Source organism: Rutidosis leptorrhynchoides, chromosome 6 (assembly GCF_046630445.1).
Source record: "Rutidosis leptorrhynchoides isolate AG116_Rl617_1_P2 chromosome 6, CSIRO_AGI_Rlap_v1, whole genome shotgun sequence".
In the NCBI taxonomy this organism is placed as follows: domain Eukaryota; kingdom Viridiplantae; phylum Streptophyta; class Magnoliopsida; order Asterales; family Asteraceae; genus Rutidosis; species Rutidosis leptorrhynchoides.
In genome coordinates, this window is record NC_092338.1 from 417,997,227 (window position 1) to 418,015,383 (window position 18,157).

An 18,157-nucleotide genomic window follows, 5' to 3' on the forward strand; every position below is an offset into this window, starting at 1 on the left:
CTTTGTGGAAATGGAATCAAAGTCATGGCTAGAATGGGCTCTAGCCGCTTTAGATGAACGAAGAATATCTTTTTCCTGGTGCCACTCATGTGAGTGGGATGCTGTGTTATCAATAATTTTGTAAGCTTCAGTTGAGGTTTTCTTCATAATGGAACCACCAGCTGCTGTGTCGATGTCTTTTCGTGTAGCAACGTCGCATCCTTGGTAGAATATTTGCACTATTTGATAAGTGTCTAAACCGTGTTGAGGACATCCTCTCAACAACTTTCCGAATCTTGTCCACGCCTCATATAGAGTTTCATTTGCCTTTTGCGCGAATGTAACAATTTCTCTTCGAAGTCTCACGGCTTTAGATGCCGGAAAGAATCTTTTAAGAAATTTCTCAACTAAAACATCCCATGTGTCAATCGCCCCTTCAGGTAATGATTCTAACCAATCTTTGGCTTCTCCCTTTAAAGTCCAGGGAAATAACATGAGATAGATCTGTTCATCCTCAACTTCTCTGATTTTAAATAGAGTACAGATCCTATTAAAGGTTCAAAGATGTTCATTTGGATCTTCTTTTGGTGTACTACTAAATTGGTATTGATTAGTTACCATGTGTAGGATTTGTCCTTTGATTTCATAATCTGGCGCATTAATGTCTGGTTGAGTAATTGCATGACCCTGGCCAGTGCGTGTGGCTCTATTCGATCTTCCATACTTAGAGGTTCCTGATTTTTCATGATTGAATTTGTTGAACCTGAATCACTAGAGGATTCTGATTTAATGGTTTCTTCCTCGACAATCTCTGGTTGTATGATTTGTGCTTCAGGAGGAATAATTGGTGGTTCAGGATCTCTGAATTGTCCTTAAATATCCTCCGGGTTCTCAATTGTGAGGTCGGGTTCAAAAAATAGATTATCGAAAATTTGAATTGGAGTACTTGGTCGACTAGATGATGATTCTAAAGAAAAATCAACGGCGACAATATTGGCCAAATGTCTTGATCGAGTTACAGGTGGTGAACGTATGAAAGGTGGTGAACGTTTTGCTCGGTGCATTCACTGAATATCCTATTAGTTATAAAGATAAAAATTATTAAAGTTATCAAATTAATAGACTTTTCTGATTTTGCTCACGTTTCGAATAGCCAATAGATGCAGCAAGTAGCCAGGACTCTTTAAATCGGAAGCCCACACCTCGCCACTAACAAATCCAACTATTACTACGAATTAAAAAATTGTGGATGTCTATCAATTTAACCGCTTAAAATAAATTTTTTCGTCGAAATTTTGAAGATAAAATCTATGTCTTAAAAACTAGAGCGTAGAAACGAGAAAGAAAAATAAGAGTCGAAAAACAAACGTCGAAAAAAAGTCGAAAAACAATAATAAGAAAGTAGAGCGTCGAAACTTAAAAGTCTAAAAACTAAATATTAAAACTTGCGTCTAAAGGTATTAAAGCTTAAGAGGAATTCTATATCCAAAACTGCAATAACTTAATTAGGCACTAAAACCTATTAAATATTAAAGCGATAAGTGACGTCGTAAAATTCTAAATCGCTTAAATCTTAATCTAAAGAAAAAGCACTTAAGGGATTTTACGGAAAAGCCTAAAGATCTAGAAATACTAGGGAAAAATACTAAGTTTAAAATTAATTACGAACGATAAAAAATACAAATTACGAAATAAACGATTAAAATATACAATTTATAAAAAGAAACAAAAAATGATAAAATTGCTTATTTTTATAAATATATTATTTTATATTATTATTTAAAAGTATTAATTTTATATATTTAATAATATTAAAAAAACTTAATATTACTAAATAAAACTAAAACTAAATACTAATTAAATAAATCAAAACCTAATTAGGTTAATAATATTAATTAATTTATTAAAACCCTAATCAGTAATTAATGCGTACAAGGTTCATCCTGTCAGACGGCTCCACGACTGCGGAGTTTGCAGACTCAGATTTCATGCAAGCCAAAAATCGTGCAGGTTCAGATATAATTTTTTTTTAATATTTTGATTTTGATTTTTATTTTCTTTTTTCTGATTTTAGTTTTTAGAAAATATAATTTAAGTAAAACTTATATTTTAACAAAAATTACTTATTAGTTTTTTTTATAACTTTTAACAAAAGTAATAAAAAAATATAAACTTTTTAATTTAAACACTTAAAAATATAGATATTTATATATTTTTTTTATATTTTTATATTTTTATGTTTAAAACTTATTATATTTTTACAAAAATAGATTAAAATTAAAAAAAAAATTTAGAATATAGCGTTTCGCTTTTCTTCCCCGGCAGAGGCGCAAAAAATACTTGATGTGTGCGAGGTGTAGTACGAAATAGATATTATTTTATTACGAAATACTATTAAATACGATACAATTTACACAAGTTATTTATTTATTTATTTATTTATTGAATGAGATATACCTAAACCTTGCTACAACACTTATAGACAGTGTACCTAATCGTAGAGTAGTGTAGTTTTTAGTAAGTCCGGTTCGTTCCACAGGGATACATCTAAGTTTAACGCTATATTTATATTAACTATATTTGTATAAATATATATAAGTATTATTATTATTATTATTATTATTATTATTATTATTATTATTATTATTATTATTATTATTATAAAAGGGGGGGTTTTACCGTTTAATGACCGGTTTGTCGATTTTAAGTCCTAATGCAAAATATTAACTTAATTTAAAGCGTAAAGTAAATGACGATAAATAAAAATGCGATAAAATAAAAGTGCGATAATTTAAAGTACAATAAATAAAATGACAATAAATAAAAGTGTGATGAGATATAAAATAAAGGAATTATGCTTATTGAAACTTCCGTAATCATGATGTTTGACGTTGTTGATTTTAATTTATTACCAGGGGTTAATTGTCCTTTGTCCTGGATTATTCGATACGTCCATCTGATTTTTGTCCATAATAGTCCATCGGTCATAAATATAAAGTGCGACCGTCCTCGTCAAATTACCCTTATATCCGAAGTCAAATATTCCAACTAATTGGGGACTTAAACTGTAATAAGGTCTTAATACTTTGTTAATGATTACACCAGGTTATCGACTGTGTGCGATCCAAGGTTTTAATACTTTATTAACAATTACACCAATTTTTCTTGTATGTAATCCACCCCTGTTTTAATGAGTCCATTGACTATTAATCCATTCCTGTGTCCGGTCAAATGAACAATTATTAGTACTTATAAATATCCCGCCCATCGTATCCGATCGAGCGTATGTGGTTATTTATAGATACGTCAAATTGTAAATCTCTACATTAAATTAAAGAACTATCATTCAGTTAAACAAATATAAAGTCCATTAATAGCCCATAGTCCAATTTTCACAAGTGTCGGTCTTTTGTCCAAACTCCAATTATGGTCTAAAGCCCAATAACCCAGTCTTTAATATTTAGTCCAACATCACGATTATTTCGGATTAAATAAGCATAATAATAACTTAGCTACGAGACATTAATTTAAAAAGGTTGAACATAACTTACAATGAGTATTAATCGCGTAGCGTTACACAGATAGAGTTTCGACTTACAAACTTAAAACATTCGCTACTATAACCTTATTATTATTAACTTAATATTAAAATTATACTTATAAAATATAAATATAAATATATTGAGAGAGAGTGAATATCAGTTGATGAAGGTGTAAAGAAATCGGCAGAATGCGCTGCCTTTTATAGGCCCACTCTGAACTGTACAGCTCCGCAATCACGGTTATTTTCCTCCTCAGAAGCTCCGCAGTCGCGGAGCTTTGGATTCCAGCTCACCAAATGAATTAAACGTGGGCTGCTGATTATTTTTAATATATAATATTATATATAATTAATTATAGATTATATTATATTCTTGTGCATAGTTGACTTGTAATTTTAGCTCCGTTGAGTCGCACGTTGATAGTTGGTTCATGTCTCGGTTCCGAATTTTCGAACGCCTTTTTGTATAATTTAATATCTTGTACTTTTCTTTTTGCGGCTTGTACTATTGTAATTTTGAGACGTTTCTCATCAATAAATTGAACCACTTGGATTGTACTTTGTACTTTTTAGCGTTTTGGTCATTTGCGTCTTCAAATCGTCGAATCTGTCTTTTGTCTTCACCTTTTATTATTTAAACGAATATCACTTGTAAATAGAACAATTGCAACTAAAAGCTTGTCTTTCTTGAAGGATAATGCTATGAAATATATGTTCGTTTTTAGCATTATCAGGGTAGAACTTGATAAGCGCGGAGTAGACCTTGATTCCGTTCTATGCCCTCTATGCAATAATGGGGTGGAATCGGTTGATCATGCGTTGATTTCTTGTAAACATGCTTAGGATATATGGAAAGGTGTATTTGGATGGTGGGGTAATATTGCTCCTCATAACCCTAATATTGGTACTATATCTATGGGGGATGACGGTTGCGGTTCGTCGGGGATCTTAAAAAGAGATTTGGCAGGCGGTCGAGTGAGTCACGGGATATCACATTTGGAAAAATAGAAATCAGAAAGTTTTCCATCAAGAGGCGTGGACTGCTTCGAAGATTATAAGTGATATTTAAGTCAAGACGTTTGAATGGGTTCACAATCGTTCGAAGTTTAAATGGCTTGACTGGCATCGGTGGTTGCTAGATCCGAAGCATATCTTGGATCCTGGCTGAAGACACAAGCTGGTGAGAATTTGTTGTACAATTTAGTTGTATAGTGAGTTCAATAGATACATATGTATACTTACTGTCTCGAGAGTCTTTTCTTTTTGTGGTGAGCCTTGTGTTTAGAGATGTATCTCTTGAGTTAGTTTGTACAGTGAGCTCATGAATGTATTGGTTTGTGCATAGACTCATCCATTCCCCCTTGTAATTTTCCTTATTTTATAATATATATGTTGGCTTTTAAAAAAAAAATTAATTAATTAATTTTTCATAACACAATAGTAATATTATACTCCTAATCATAATAATACCATATTTATTTTATGTATTTGTAATGAAATTACACAAATAATAAAAATCAGTTAAACTAAATAGGGAAACTTATGAATCAAAAATTAACAATAAACATAATCGTATCAAAAATTAACAATAAAAGATAGTTAGCTGATTTCAAAATTAACAAATATGGATGGATACTTATGAAGTTATGAAACAATTTCATTAGATAATTCCCCAAATTTTCAATTGTACAATACATGGAGAATAAACGATTTGGAGCTTGGCTTCGTATTCTTGATGCTCTAAAATGATAATGTCATCATTAAGCTGATTATCCTTTAATTTTCATAATAATGATATCATAATTATATATTAATTTAATTAAAAAATAATACGAAATCTTTTATAAAATGAAATACTAATCTTTTCTAAAATGTAATTTTAATTTTCTAAAAAAATTTAGAAGACATTTATTATTACTAATAATTATTATAATTATTAAAAATATAAATACTCAACTTTGAACGAACTTTATTATTATTATTATTATTTACATTTGATATAATAATTATAATTATAATTATTATATTATTAATATTCAAATTCAAATGTGGATTCTTTTTAGAAAATTAATTATGTTACATATGTGTGCGAACATACATTGTTTCAAGAGTTCGGTACCATTCGGTATATACCGAAAATATCGGTATCGGTACCGAAATCGAACCTGTCCATTTTTTAATTCGGTACGGTATTCGGTTCTTGATTTTGAGAAATTTCAGTTTCAGTACTTTCTGTTTTAGTACGATTCGGTATGGTATCCATACTGATTTCATCCCTAATTCCACGTAGTGTAAAAATATTGATTGTAGTAAGATCTGAGACAGGTAGGTCGATGACGGTGAGTATATTTTAGAAACATGGATTTAACATACACTAAAAAAGTTTAATCGAATCCACGCAGGCTTGCCTGAGTGGCTACCGAGTTGCCCAATGAAACACACCACCCGGGTTCAATTACTGGCTATGTCAAATTGTTCAAAAAGAGAGTGTGACTAGAGGGTGCGCATAATGCGCAATTCACCCGGTACCAGTTCTCGCGCTCCTGGGGCTTGACTACCCGAGGTTTTACTTTCTATGGAGGGGCAATGTGCTTATTCATAGGAGAGTTTTTTCGTTTAAAAAAAAGATTTAATCGATCAATGATCAATAAAGCTTCGTAATCAGTTATGCATTAAATAAATTAAATATTTAATAGGAACTAAAATACTGCGTAGTTAATTAAACCGTATGTGAATTGTGAAAAGTGATTCTTTCACAAATATAACGAATTAGATCTTTTCCTGATAATCTGAGTTACAAAACACAAAAACAGTGAAGAAATCAAGTAATATTTGGTTGTATCGAATGATTCCATTGGGCAGGTGTTTAAGTTGTAATGATTACATTCAAAATTGAAACACCAAAAATGAAAAACAAAGGATAAAAGATGGTGTTGCAAAAAATCAAGATTCATTTAAAAAAGATTCTCTGTTTTCTTTGACGGTCTTTTTGTCCATCTTTGTCACTTATCATCCTCAATCTAATTGAACTTTTATATTTTCAAATAAAAACAAGTTGAATATTTATTTACATGCAATTCAATTCTATCTTTTTGGAAAATATAATATTCACTTTTGTACCTTTTTCACATCAGTTTCTGCTATATAACTTAACATATGCATACATACATACATACATACATACATACATACATACATACATACATACATACATACATACATACAATGTACCTATATGCATCATGCATGTATGTGGAACGTTAAGAATCCAATGAAACGGGCCCCGGCCCTATGCAGTCAAATTGGATTAACAAACTTAAGTAGACTAACTTCTGAACCAAGCCCTAGATTCATACTCCGTAATATTTATGGCCTCCTATTTTATCCAACTCATACAACTTTTCATACACATTCACAATGTAATTAAGTGTTTTGGGAACTGGGATTGGTGTTTTAAAGAGAAATATTTATTATTATGTTCACCAAACACAAATAATTAGAAAAGAGTAATTGGCAAAAAAGTGATTACCTACATTATAATCAGTGTAGTAAACGATGTTCGTTGTGTCTGTTGCGATGTCCGTTGTGTCCGTTGTGACGCCCATTACGACGTTTTGGTGACTAACTCGTCTCGACTCCGTCCCGTCTAATAATAAGTCGGACAATGGTCAAAAGTTAGGTTAAATGCGGGAAAGGTCGGGTCAACGCTGGTCAAAAGTCAAAAATTCGGTTAAAATTAGTTAAAAGTCGGTTAAATCGATCAAAACTGGGGTAATTTAGTGTTGCTTTTTTTTGTATTACATTAAGGAATATATCGATTATATGTACAAACTTGTCAACGTCCGTCCCTCCCCATTCTCTTGAGCCCGTCTCTACATTTTAAGGTCCCGACCGTCTCAATCCCGTATCGCGTCTTTTTCAACCTTGATTTTACTAGACACGATAAAATGAGATATTTTCGTTGTTACACTATATTTAGTCCATCTATTTATTTAGTGAGCTTTGCCCGTGTCACTACTGGGGCTTAGCATGTATTTGTATTTATATATGAGACTTTGTGTACGCTACATTTATCAGTTCAATATTACAATTGCTATGCATCTTATAACATGGTATCACGAGCCTTAACCTAAAAATCCTAAATCACAATTTTTATTTTACACAAAAAGTGGCCGTCTTTCTTCTCTATCACCGAACACCGCTTCAAACAAATAATATCTCTATTAATATTGTTTCTCCACCGTCCCTAGGCGTGTGCATGGTTAGGGTAGAACCGAAAAAAACTGAGAACCGAAGTATAACCGACCCAAAACCAAAATACCCGAGGTTATTTGGTCCGGTCCTTGGTCCATATTTTTCCATTTTCTGGTATCGGTCCAGTCCGGGTCAAACCCGAAATACCCAAAGTTTTGTACCGGACCGGATGATTATATATATATATATATATATATATATATATATATATATATATATATATATATATATATATATATATATATATATATATATATATGTTCTTTTTTATTTATTAATGAAATGGCTCATACATACCATATTACATACAATATATGATACCATATTACATTTATAATATCATATTACATTTATTTACAAGATACCTATGATTTATATATTAAAGTTGCTATTTATTAAAAACTTAGCTATGAATGCATGAATAAGTTTGTCTTTGTAAACAACTAGATTACATAATGTATTATATATTATGTCTCAATATGTTAACCACAATAAAAAGAATTCAAGTTTACTGGTTTAATAAGTAAATATGTATAAGATGATAAGAAATTCAGGTATCTTAAATGGGTCGGGTATTTACCCGGACCACTTGGACCGAAGCTAGAATCGGACCGAACCGAACCGTTTATAAATGGTCTGGTCCTCGGTTCTTATTTTCGTAACAATTTGGGTTTCGGTCGGGTCCGGGTATTATTTGGTTCGGTCCAGGTATGGACCATGCACAACCCTAACCGTCCCACTATTGAGTTTCTAGCAAAAGACACATAGCTTAAAGCCTTCAAGAATTCATTAACAGCCTAAAGCAACATCTTCTCTCAATTGCATATATTATTATTATTATTTATATTTATATTTTCTATCCACTTTTATCGATCAATCTATCTTCTATAGTTTCTATTAAAATTCTAAAATGATGATGTCATTATTAAGCTAATTCTTTTTTAAGAAAAAATTAAAAAGAAAACTAAAAAATCTAAGCCTTTAAGGTGATGTCATTAATCTAATAATGACTAATTAAATTAAATCTACTTATTTATTTATTTCATGTTTTTCGAGAAAAAAATTCACTCTCATTAGTTATTAATTATTATTATTATATTATTATTCAAATTTAAATATGAGTTCTCTTTACTAGATTAATCACGTTATATATATATATATATATATATATATATATATATATATATATATATATATATATATATATATATATATATATATATATATACGAAATACACGTCTCAATAAAAAGTTCTAATGTAGGTTTTTATGACAAGAAAAATGGTAATTGTGATGAAAATTGGAAGATGATGGTGAGAAAATAAATGTACTTCATTTACTTCGATCAAGTTAAGTACATCAATGTGTTTGAAAAAACAACGAAAAGTTTCTTAGTCGGAATCCGTCGGGTCATTAAACTGAATGACTTTAGCGTTTAAATTCACTTAATACCTAAAATATACCATTAAACTATTTCGTTTAAACACACCCGTAATTCCACGGGTCATTTCACTAGTTACATCTATATATATTTATATTTTGTTCTGCATATCGACGAAGAAAAAAAGAAAGCAAATTTTTTGTTCTCCACGTATCAACGGCAATTTGATAAATCGAATATGTATAGTCAAGATACACATGCCGAATTACTTCAAATTATTCAAGATCAAAATGGAATAATAAATCAATTTCATGCCCAACAACAGGCCTAACAGCAGGTCCAACATCAGGCCCAACAGCACGCTCATAACTTTTATACAGCCCAACCCGCTTTTTTGCGCCTTTTCCGATCTATCCACAAATGCAGACTCACGAGACTATTCCTCCTAGTGCATTCAGTGCAATGACTCTTCAGGATTACGGTACTGCCAGGTGGCACATGGATACGGGTGCGTCTTCACATCTTACCTCATGTATTAATAATCTTAGTACTGTTTTTAATAATTGCAAATATTCATCAGTAGCCGTTGGTAATGGGAACACTGAAAGGACCCGTTCATATACATTATAAACGATTCACAATAGTTGATTACATCGCGAGGTATTTGACCTCTAAATGATACATTTTACAAATATTGCATTCATTTTTGAAAGACAAACTTTCATTATATCGAAAGTTAAACAGGCCTACATACCATTTCCTAATATATCAAACTATCAATGACTTCTTATCAATCTTGATGAACTTAATGACTCGAATGCAACGTCTTTTGAAATATGCCATGAATGACTCCAAGTAATATCTTTAAAATGAGCAAATGCATAGCGAAAGATTTCCTTAATACCTGAGAATAAACATGCTTTAAAGTGTCAACCAAAAGGTTGGTGAGTTCATTAGTTTATCATAAATAATCATTTCCAATAGTATAATAGACCACATGATACTCATATATAGAAAACAATCTGTGCAGGTCTATTCCTGCTGTAAAATCATTCATATGAAGAACACTGGAACCTTTCAAAACAAACTCATCAACGGTAGCTAATGCATGCGTGCAATGCAAAATCATCTCACCGTGGTAGTTAATACAATACAATTTCAATAACGGGAGCTAATGCATCGTGCAATGCAAAATCATCTCTCCGTAAATAATTTTACAACGGGAGCTAATGCGTGCGTGCAATGCAAAATCATCTCACCGAGGGTAGCTAAAATGGTAGCTAATGCGTGCGTGCAATGCAAAATCATCTCACCGTTACTAACTACTAAATCGAATACAATACAATACAATACAACGGTAGCTAATGCGTAGTGTAATGTAAAATCATCTCACCGAGGGTAGCTAAAACGGTAGCTAATGCGTGCGTGCAATGCAAAATCATCTCACCGTTAGTAACTACGAAATCGAACCATTTCGGTAGCTAATGCGTGCGTGCAATACAAAATCATCTCACCGATGGTCGATAATATAATCTTTATAGAAATCAAACCTCTGAATCCAAATAATTCTATCATAGAATGCAGTTTTTTGTACTTGTGTTTATTTCGTCAAACATTTATAAAGACAGTTCATGTATTCTTAGTTCAAAAATATATCTCAAAAGCATTTAGTAAGACAGTTATAAAAACAGCGCATGTATTCTCAGTCCCAGAAATGTAAAGAGTAAAAGGGAATCAAATGAACTCACAATATTTTATTTCGTAGTAATTAAGCATATGATGGCATTGAACAAGTGCAAGGTTGGCCTCGGATTCACGAACCTATATAATTTATATATATATATATATTAACACATATAATATTAATCAACTTAAGTTTATAGTGTATTAAGATTAATTTTTACATATATAATCATATTACTATCTATATTGTGTAATATATTTATAGATTAAGTATCACTTAATAAAAATAATATTTTGTTAAAAAATACAAAACTATGTAATATTAGTATAGATATGTAATAAATATATTTAATATTTGTGGTAATAATAATAATATTAATAATGATATTAATAATAATAATTATAGTGTTAATGAAAAAAAAATGATAATTTCAGTAAGAATGATAATTTTACTAATAATGATATTTTTAACAATAAGGTTACTTTTAATAATAATAATAATAAATAAATAACTACCTCAAAGAAGTAGCCCTTAAAAAAGTGCACAAGTCCGGGTTTGAACCAGCGACGTCCCGCTAACCCGAAAACATCCTTATCCATCTAAGCTATCTTGTATTTCAAGAATTATTATAACACTAATTATAATTAACCCGATTTTCGGTCATCATATTCATCTAATCCTCTTCATAATCATAATTATCTAATCATCTTCATAATACTTAATCATCATCGTAGTAATTCATCATCATCATACGGCTTATCATAAACATCAGCGACGGATCACTATCATCATCATCAATGAGTCATCATCATCATCATCATACATCATTGTTGACATAATCATCATGCTTATCAATTTCTTCATTATCTCTATTACTTTATGTATCATCTATATCACTAGCATCCTTAAACCATAATCATAATCACTAATATCACTAATCATCTCTTTTTTCCATTCGGATCAACAATCATCATCTAAAACCATATCATTTATCATTATCTTATCATCACATTCATGCATCATATATATAACATTAGCTATTATTATAATCGTAACCCTCATCTCGTCGTCACCTTCAAATCATCCTCAAATTATCATCACCGTACGCGTATCTTGTCATCATCATTCGATCCAACACACAAATAAGTATATGGCCTAAAATTTGCTTAGTCCTAAAGGAATTCATTCGGTCCAATAGCAGGCTATATAATTCAGCCCACTAGTAAATTAGTTGGCCTGTTAGCCCAAATTGCATCACACTTACTAGCCCACTAATCGTAATAATAGATTCGGTATTTGAAAAAAAAATATGTACGTGTAACATAGGATTCTTCTGACTTTGCAATAACCGAAAAACATGACAGTCGCAATATCTTAAACAATATCTTTTCACTGTCATTATCAACATCATCTTTCATTATCACAACTACCGTTATATATAAAAATATAGAAATAGAAACAAGAACATCTACCGTAGCGAGAATAGAATTAATAACATTTATTTATCGAGTGGTTTTGGGTTTTGGAAAGGTTGCAGCACTAGTAATCGTGTAACTACAGCAGCAAACATTAATATGGGTCTTTGATGTGGTAGTTTTGGTTGGTCGAATGAAACAGAAACGGTGTACATACCTGTACAATGGCAGGTACTTGTTGATGGAGTTTATTATCGGTTCAAAATAGAACTAATTATTTATAGTTTATGCTATCGAAAAGTATTTAGTTTAGTAGTAACATGGAGTTACAGATGAAGGATTTAAGGAGGGCTGCAAAAAGAAAAAGTATAGTCGTAGCAGTAGAAAGAAGTAGAACGTGAAAACGGAATGAGTATGGGCTGGGTATCGAACAAAAACAAATTTAGTTAAGGCTTGATGAACCGTAATATTTGTAATACATGTGTGTGGGGGGTTGATGTAACAGACTGAAACCTGGGCTAGTTGTAAGTGGACTATTTTGCCCTTAGGATTTTATTATGTGCTTTATATGCTTTTAATTTTAATTATGTGAATAGTGTTATTTTATTATTTGGTTAAGACCAGTTTGTGACAAGGGTCACAGAACAGGTTTGTTTATTTAATTTGGACTTCGTTAGGGTCGCCTAATGAGGTACGTAAGATTTCAGATAATTGGTAAATACCCGTGTGTGATGGGGTATGGGTTTTAACCCAAATAAGTGGGTATTACTTGCTTCATTCCACATTTTCTAGATTTTTCCCCAAAATCACTCCCGTACCTAACTTCATCTCCCTCTTGAACCCTAATTCTCCAAATCTCGATTTGAAGTCTAATTTGTGTTAGAAATCGATTCTTTATGTTTTACTGATTCAAACAAGGTAAGAATCATGTGTTTTCATGTTTGAATTTGTGCAAAAATGGAGTTTTGTGCTAGGTTTTATAAAAGTGTGATTTTGGGTCAAAATTGCTTAATTTGTTGTTGTTTTGATGTAATGTTTGTGGGTTTATGTCCCAAAAGGTTTTATAAACAAGATGTGATGAGCTTTGAGGTTTAAAACGAGTATATGGTCGAGATTTGGTAATTTTTGGCTCAAACCCGTCACTTTTCCAATTTTCAGCAGCTCAAGAACACACTCGGTCTAGTGTCTTTTGAAAGTGGGCCGTGTGTGTACACACTCGGTCGAGTGTCTTTTGAAGTGGATCGTGTGTCTACACACTCGGTAGTGTGTCTTTTGAAAAGACAGTCGGTCGAGTGTCTCTACTCATTCGGCCGTGTGTCTACACACTCGGTCGAGTGTCTATGACACACACTACCGAGTTGGGTAGTGTGTCTTTTCAGCATTTTGAGAAATTTGTTTTGGTCATAACTTTCAAACCGTAACTCTGTTTTTGATGAATCAAATATCGTTGGAATCGTATTGAAGAGAACATTTCAATGATAAACTTTTAAGAAGATGGATCAAAATATTTATGGGGCAGGAAAATAGGTTTTGGCGTGCGTGTCCTGTTTTCCACGTACTTGTTTGACAATAGTGAATGGAGTTACATTGTGGACTTGTGAAATGATGTTATGACCTAGTTTATAGTATGATTTGGTTATAATATTGATTGAGATATGTATATTTACTTCGTTTGTGTTGTTCTCAGGTGATAAGAACAAGGAAGAAGCTCAGAAGTAAGATAACTGAGCTGTAGCTGGTAATCGGTGAGTGGGTCTATCTCCGGATAGAGTTTAACTAGCATATCATGCTACTGTAATTGACTTCTTTACCATGAATAGTGTAGAAATTTCCATGTTAGAATAATATAGTAGGCCTAATGTTGTATGTGAATTATGTGTACACTGTGTGAATGGCACCGGTCGGGCTTAGGGAGACTGGGGACTCGAGACCGTGCCTAGGAGAGGTTAGAGTCCGTATGAGGTCAACCGTGCCTAGGGGAGGTTGGGTCCATAGGCTACTAATTGTGGAGTATAGTGTGAACAATGCACCCCCTGCATCAGGATAACTACACTGTGAATTGAGTAGCAGGGACTATCGGTAGACTCAGGCCCGATCAGCTGAGAGTCGTGTGCTCGTACAAGCCGCCGATCCTCGTATTGTCTTATTGTATGCTAGTTGGTAGTTAGAAAGTGTTGTTGTTAGTATATAGCTTGTGTGTGGCTTAAGCTATATCTGTTAGATAGATTCCATTCACTTAGCGATGCGCTAATCCCCCACATATTCTCTCCTTGCAGGTTTAGGTACTGCTAGTCGGGATGGGTGCTGTTCCAGAAGACATGTTTGACAACCCTACTCTGATGTGGACTTTTGTTTAAATCATGTTTTGTAATAACGTAACACCGTTGTGTAAACTTAAACTTAATTACTCAGTTTAATGTAATGACGCGACTTATAGTGTGTTTGTTAATAAAGTCTTCCGCTGTGTATTTAAAAAAAAAATGGCCGGTGTTACAAGTTGGTATCAGAGCCAGGTTTGGTAGCAAATACGTGCGCGTACTTTGTTCCCAGACCCTGAGGCAAGTCAAACATGTCTGTGGGTGTGGGGGCTAAGTGAAAATAGGATATACGTGTGTTAGTTGTGATTTAACTAACTGTTATCCACTAAGCTTTTGTCTGAGCTGTTTTGTAGCACAGGTATGGCTGATAGGAATGCAACTGGCCCATCCAACCCCAGAACATTCAGAGCACCAGATGAAGGTGTTGAGTCTGATGATGATCAGAGTAGTTACATCCTCCAGTTAGAAAGCAAGCTAAAAGAGGCTGAAGATAAAATTAATGAGCTTGAATTAGTGAGGCATTCTGGAAATGACGATACACCACCTGGATTCCCAACCGCGCAATCCCAAACGATACCCAATGTGCACCAGAACCAGTTTCAGAATCAAATACCTAACCAATACTATATGCCACCGCAAAACACTTTTACTTATCAAAATTCCATGATGATGAACCCATACCAAATGCAAATGTTCCAACAACCTTACATGCAACCACCCAAAAAGTGTACTTATAAGAACTTCCGTGATTGCAAACCCTCTGAGTTTTCTGGAAGTACTGATCCGACTGTAACTCTCAATTGGTTGCGAGAAATTGAAAGGGTATTTGAAGCGTGTCAGTGTGAACCTGAGCTGAAAGTAACATATGCTAGTCGACTGTTGAAAGGTAGGGCTATGATTTGGTGGGATTCCTTGATTTCCAGTATACCGAAAGAACAAGTGAGTATGATCACTTGGGAGCAGTTTCATGGGAAGGTGTGTGAACAGTATTGTAATCCGTTTGATATGAACCGAATCAAGAATGAGTTTCTTGAAATAAAGATGACACCTCAAATGACGATCGACGAGGTAGTAGAGAAGTATATGAATAAACTGAGGTTTGTACAACAGTGGGTGCCAGACGAAGCGTCTCGTATACAACATTTTGTTAATATCATTCTGCCAGAGTACCGAACTTTTGTTAGAATGGCTACGTCGTTGTCTCAAGCGGTTGTGATGGCTAAGATGGTAGAAAGTGATGTTCAGGCCGCCAGAAACAGAATGTTTGGTAATGTGCTACAACAAGGTGGGCAAGTATCTGGTCAGTCAGGATCTAAATCTAAGAAGTCTAGTGGGTTTAAATCGAAGGGTAAAAGTGGTCAGAGTAGTTCTGGGTCTGGATCAGGTAAAGGGAATTGGTGTCACACGTGTCGATCTTCTCATAGTGGTCAGTGTTCTGAGGCTACAAGAAGATGTTTAAAGTGTGGTGTTGTTGGACATGAGTCTTTAGCATGTCCGTATCTGAATAGTGTGTGCTGGAGTTGTCATAAATCCGGGCATCGTGCAGTTAGTTGTCCGTCAAAAAGTGGTAGTTCCGGGGCAGGGTCAGGGGTGCGTTCGGCATTAGCCGGAGGGTCAACTGCCTCGAGTGGGCAAAAGAGGAAGAACCCTCCAACAGCAGAGGCTAGAGCTTTTCAGATGACAGTTGAGAATGCTGTGGCAACCGACGAAGTGATCACCGGTATGTTTCTAATCAACTCAATACCTGCTCGCGTATTGTTTGATTGTGGTGCCAATAGGTGTTTTATGTCCCTAGATTTCTGTGCTAAGTTGAATTTACCAGCTACTGTGTTACCCAAGCCGGTTAGTGTAGAAGTAGCCGATGGTAAGACCACACCCGTCACAACATATGTGTCTGGGGTTTGTATAGAGATCGAAGGGAAGTCTTTCCCGGTGACTTGTTTAGTGTTACCTATTCCTAGCTTTGATGTAGTATTAGGAATGGATTGGCTGAGCTCGCTTAGGGCTAATATTAAGTGTGATAGGAAAATGATTACCTTTCGTTCGACCGATGGAACCCGTGTTATGGCCCGAGGGGAGCGGGGTGGGTATAATTTTCCGTTGATAACCATACTGAAAGCGAAAAAGTCGATGGCAAAGGGTTGTGATTCATTTCTTGCATATGTGATTGATGCGAAGAAAGAAAAGAGAACAGTGGCCGATATTCCGATAGTATCAGAATTTCCCGAAGTGTTCCCAGATGAGTTACCAGGTCTGCCGCCGGTAAGGGAAGTCGAATATAAGATTGAGTTGGTTGATGGAACAACTCCGGTTGCAAAAGCTCCATACCAATTAGCGCCATCTGAAATCCGTGAAATGATGTCACAGATTCAAGAGTTATTAGATCTTGGATTTATTCGACCGAGTTCTTCACCGTGGGGTGCTCTGGTATTGTTTGTTAAAAAGAAAGATGGGTCAATGCGTATGTGTATTGATTATCATGAATTGAACAAAAGAACAATGAAAAATAAGTATCCATTACCTCGAATAGACGATTTGTTCGATCAGTTACAGGGTGCTTCATTCTTTTCCAAGATAGATTTATGATCCGGGTATCATCAGGTTCGTGTTGTTGAATCAGATATACCGAAAACAGCGTTCAGAACTAGGTATGGTCATTATGAATTTCTTGTCATGCCGTTTGGGTTGACGAATGCGCCAGCAGTCTTCATGAATTTAATGAATAGAGTGTGTCGTCCGTTCGTAGATAAGTTTGTGATTGTGTTCATAGACGATATACTAGTGTATTCAAAGACAGAGAGTGAACATGCTGAACATCTGAGAGGGGTTCTGAACTTGTTGAAACGTTAGCAACTATTTGCAAAATTTTCAAAATGTGAATTTTGGTTACGTGAAGTGCAGTTTTGGGCCATGTGATTTGTGCTGAAGGTATAAAGGTTGATCCGATAAAGATAGAAGCGGTAATGAATTGAGATTCTCTGAAAACTCCGACTGAGATTAAGAGTTTTCTGGGATTGGCTGGTTATTATCGCAGGTTTATCAAGATTTTTCTAAAATAGCAGGTCCGTTGACTAAGTTGACTCGCAAAGATGTAGCCTTTCGATGGACTGATGAACAGGAAAAGGCATTTCAGATTTTGAAATAGTTACTGTGTCAGGCACCAGTGTTAGCTTTACCAGAAGGTTCAGACGACTTCGTGGTATATTGTGATGCGTCATATGCTGGATTGGGTTGTGTATTAATGCAAAGAGATAAAGTAATCGCTTACGCCTCGCGACAATTGAAAGTTCATGAGAAGAACTATCCAGTGCATGATCTTGAAATGGCTGCAGTAGTGTTTGCTTTGAAACTATGGAGACACTATTTGTATGGAACTCATTGTGTTATTTGTACAGATCATAAGAGTTTGTAGTACATCTTCTCACAGAAAGAATTGAATATGCGTCAGAGACGATGGCAAGAGTTGATCAAAGATTATGATTGTGAAATTAAATACCATCCGGGTAAGGCAAATGTGGTTGCAGATGCTTTAAGTCGCAAAAAGTCTAGTGAGAATGTTAAATTCCTGCGTTTTTGTATAACTTC

At 33.9% G+C, this 18,157-nt stretch overlaps 1 non-coding gene across 1 annotated transcript; it reads left to right on the plus strand.

Annotated features, from left to right (window-relative positions):
• The first annotated feature begins 235 nt into the window (after positions 1–235).
• LOC139856678 (small nucleolar RNA R71) lies at positions 236–342 on the plus strand. The gene has a single exon (XR_011762144.1). It is a non-coding gene; the product is annotated as a small nucleolar RNA R71 (small nucleolar RNA).
• The last annotated feature ends 17,815 nt before the right edge of the window (positions 343–18,157 follow it).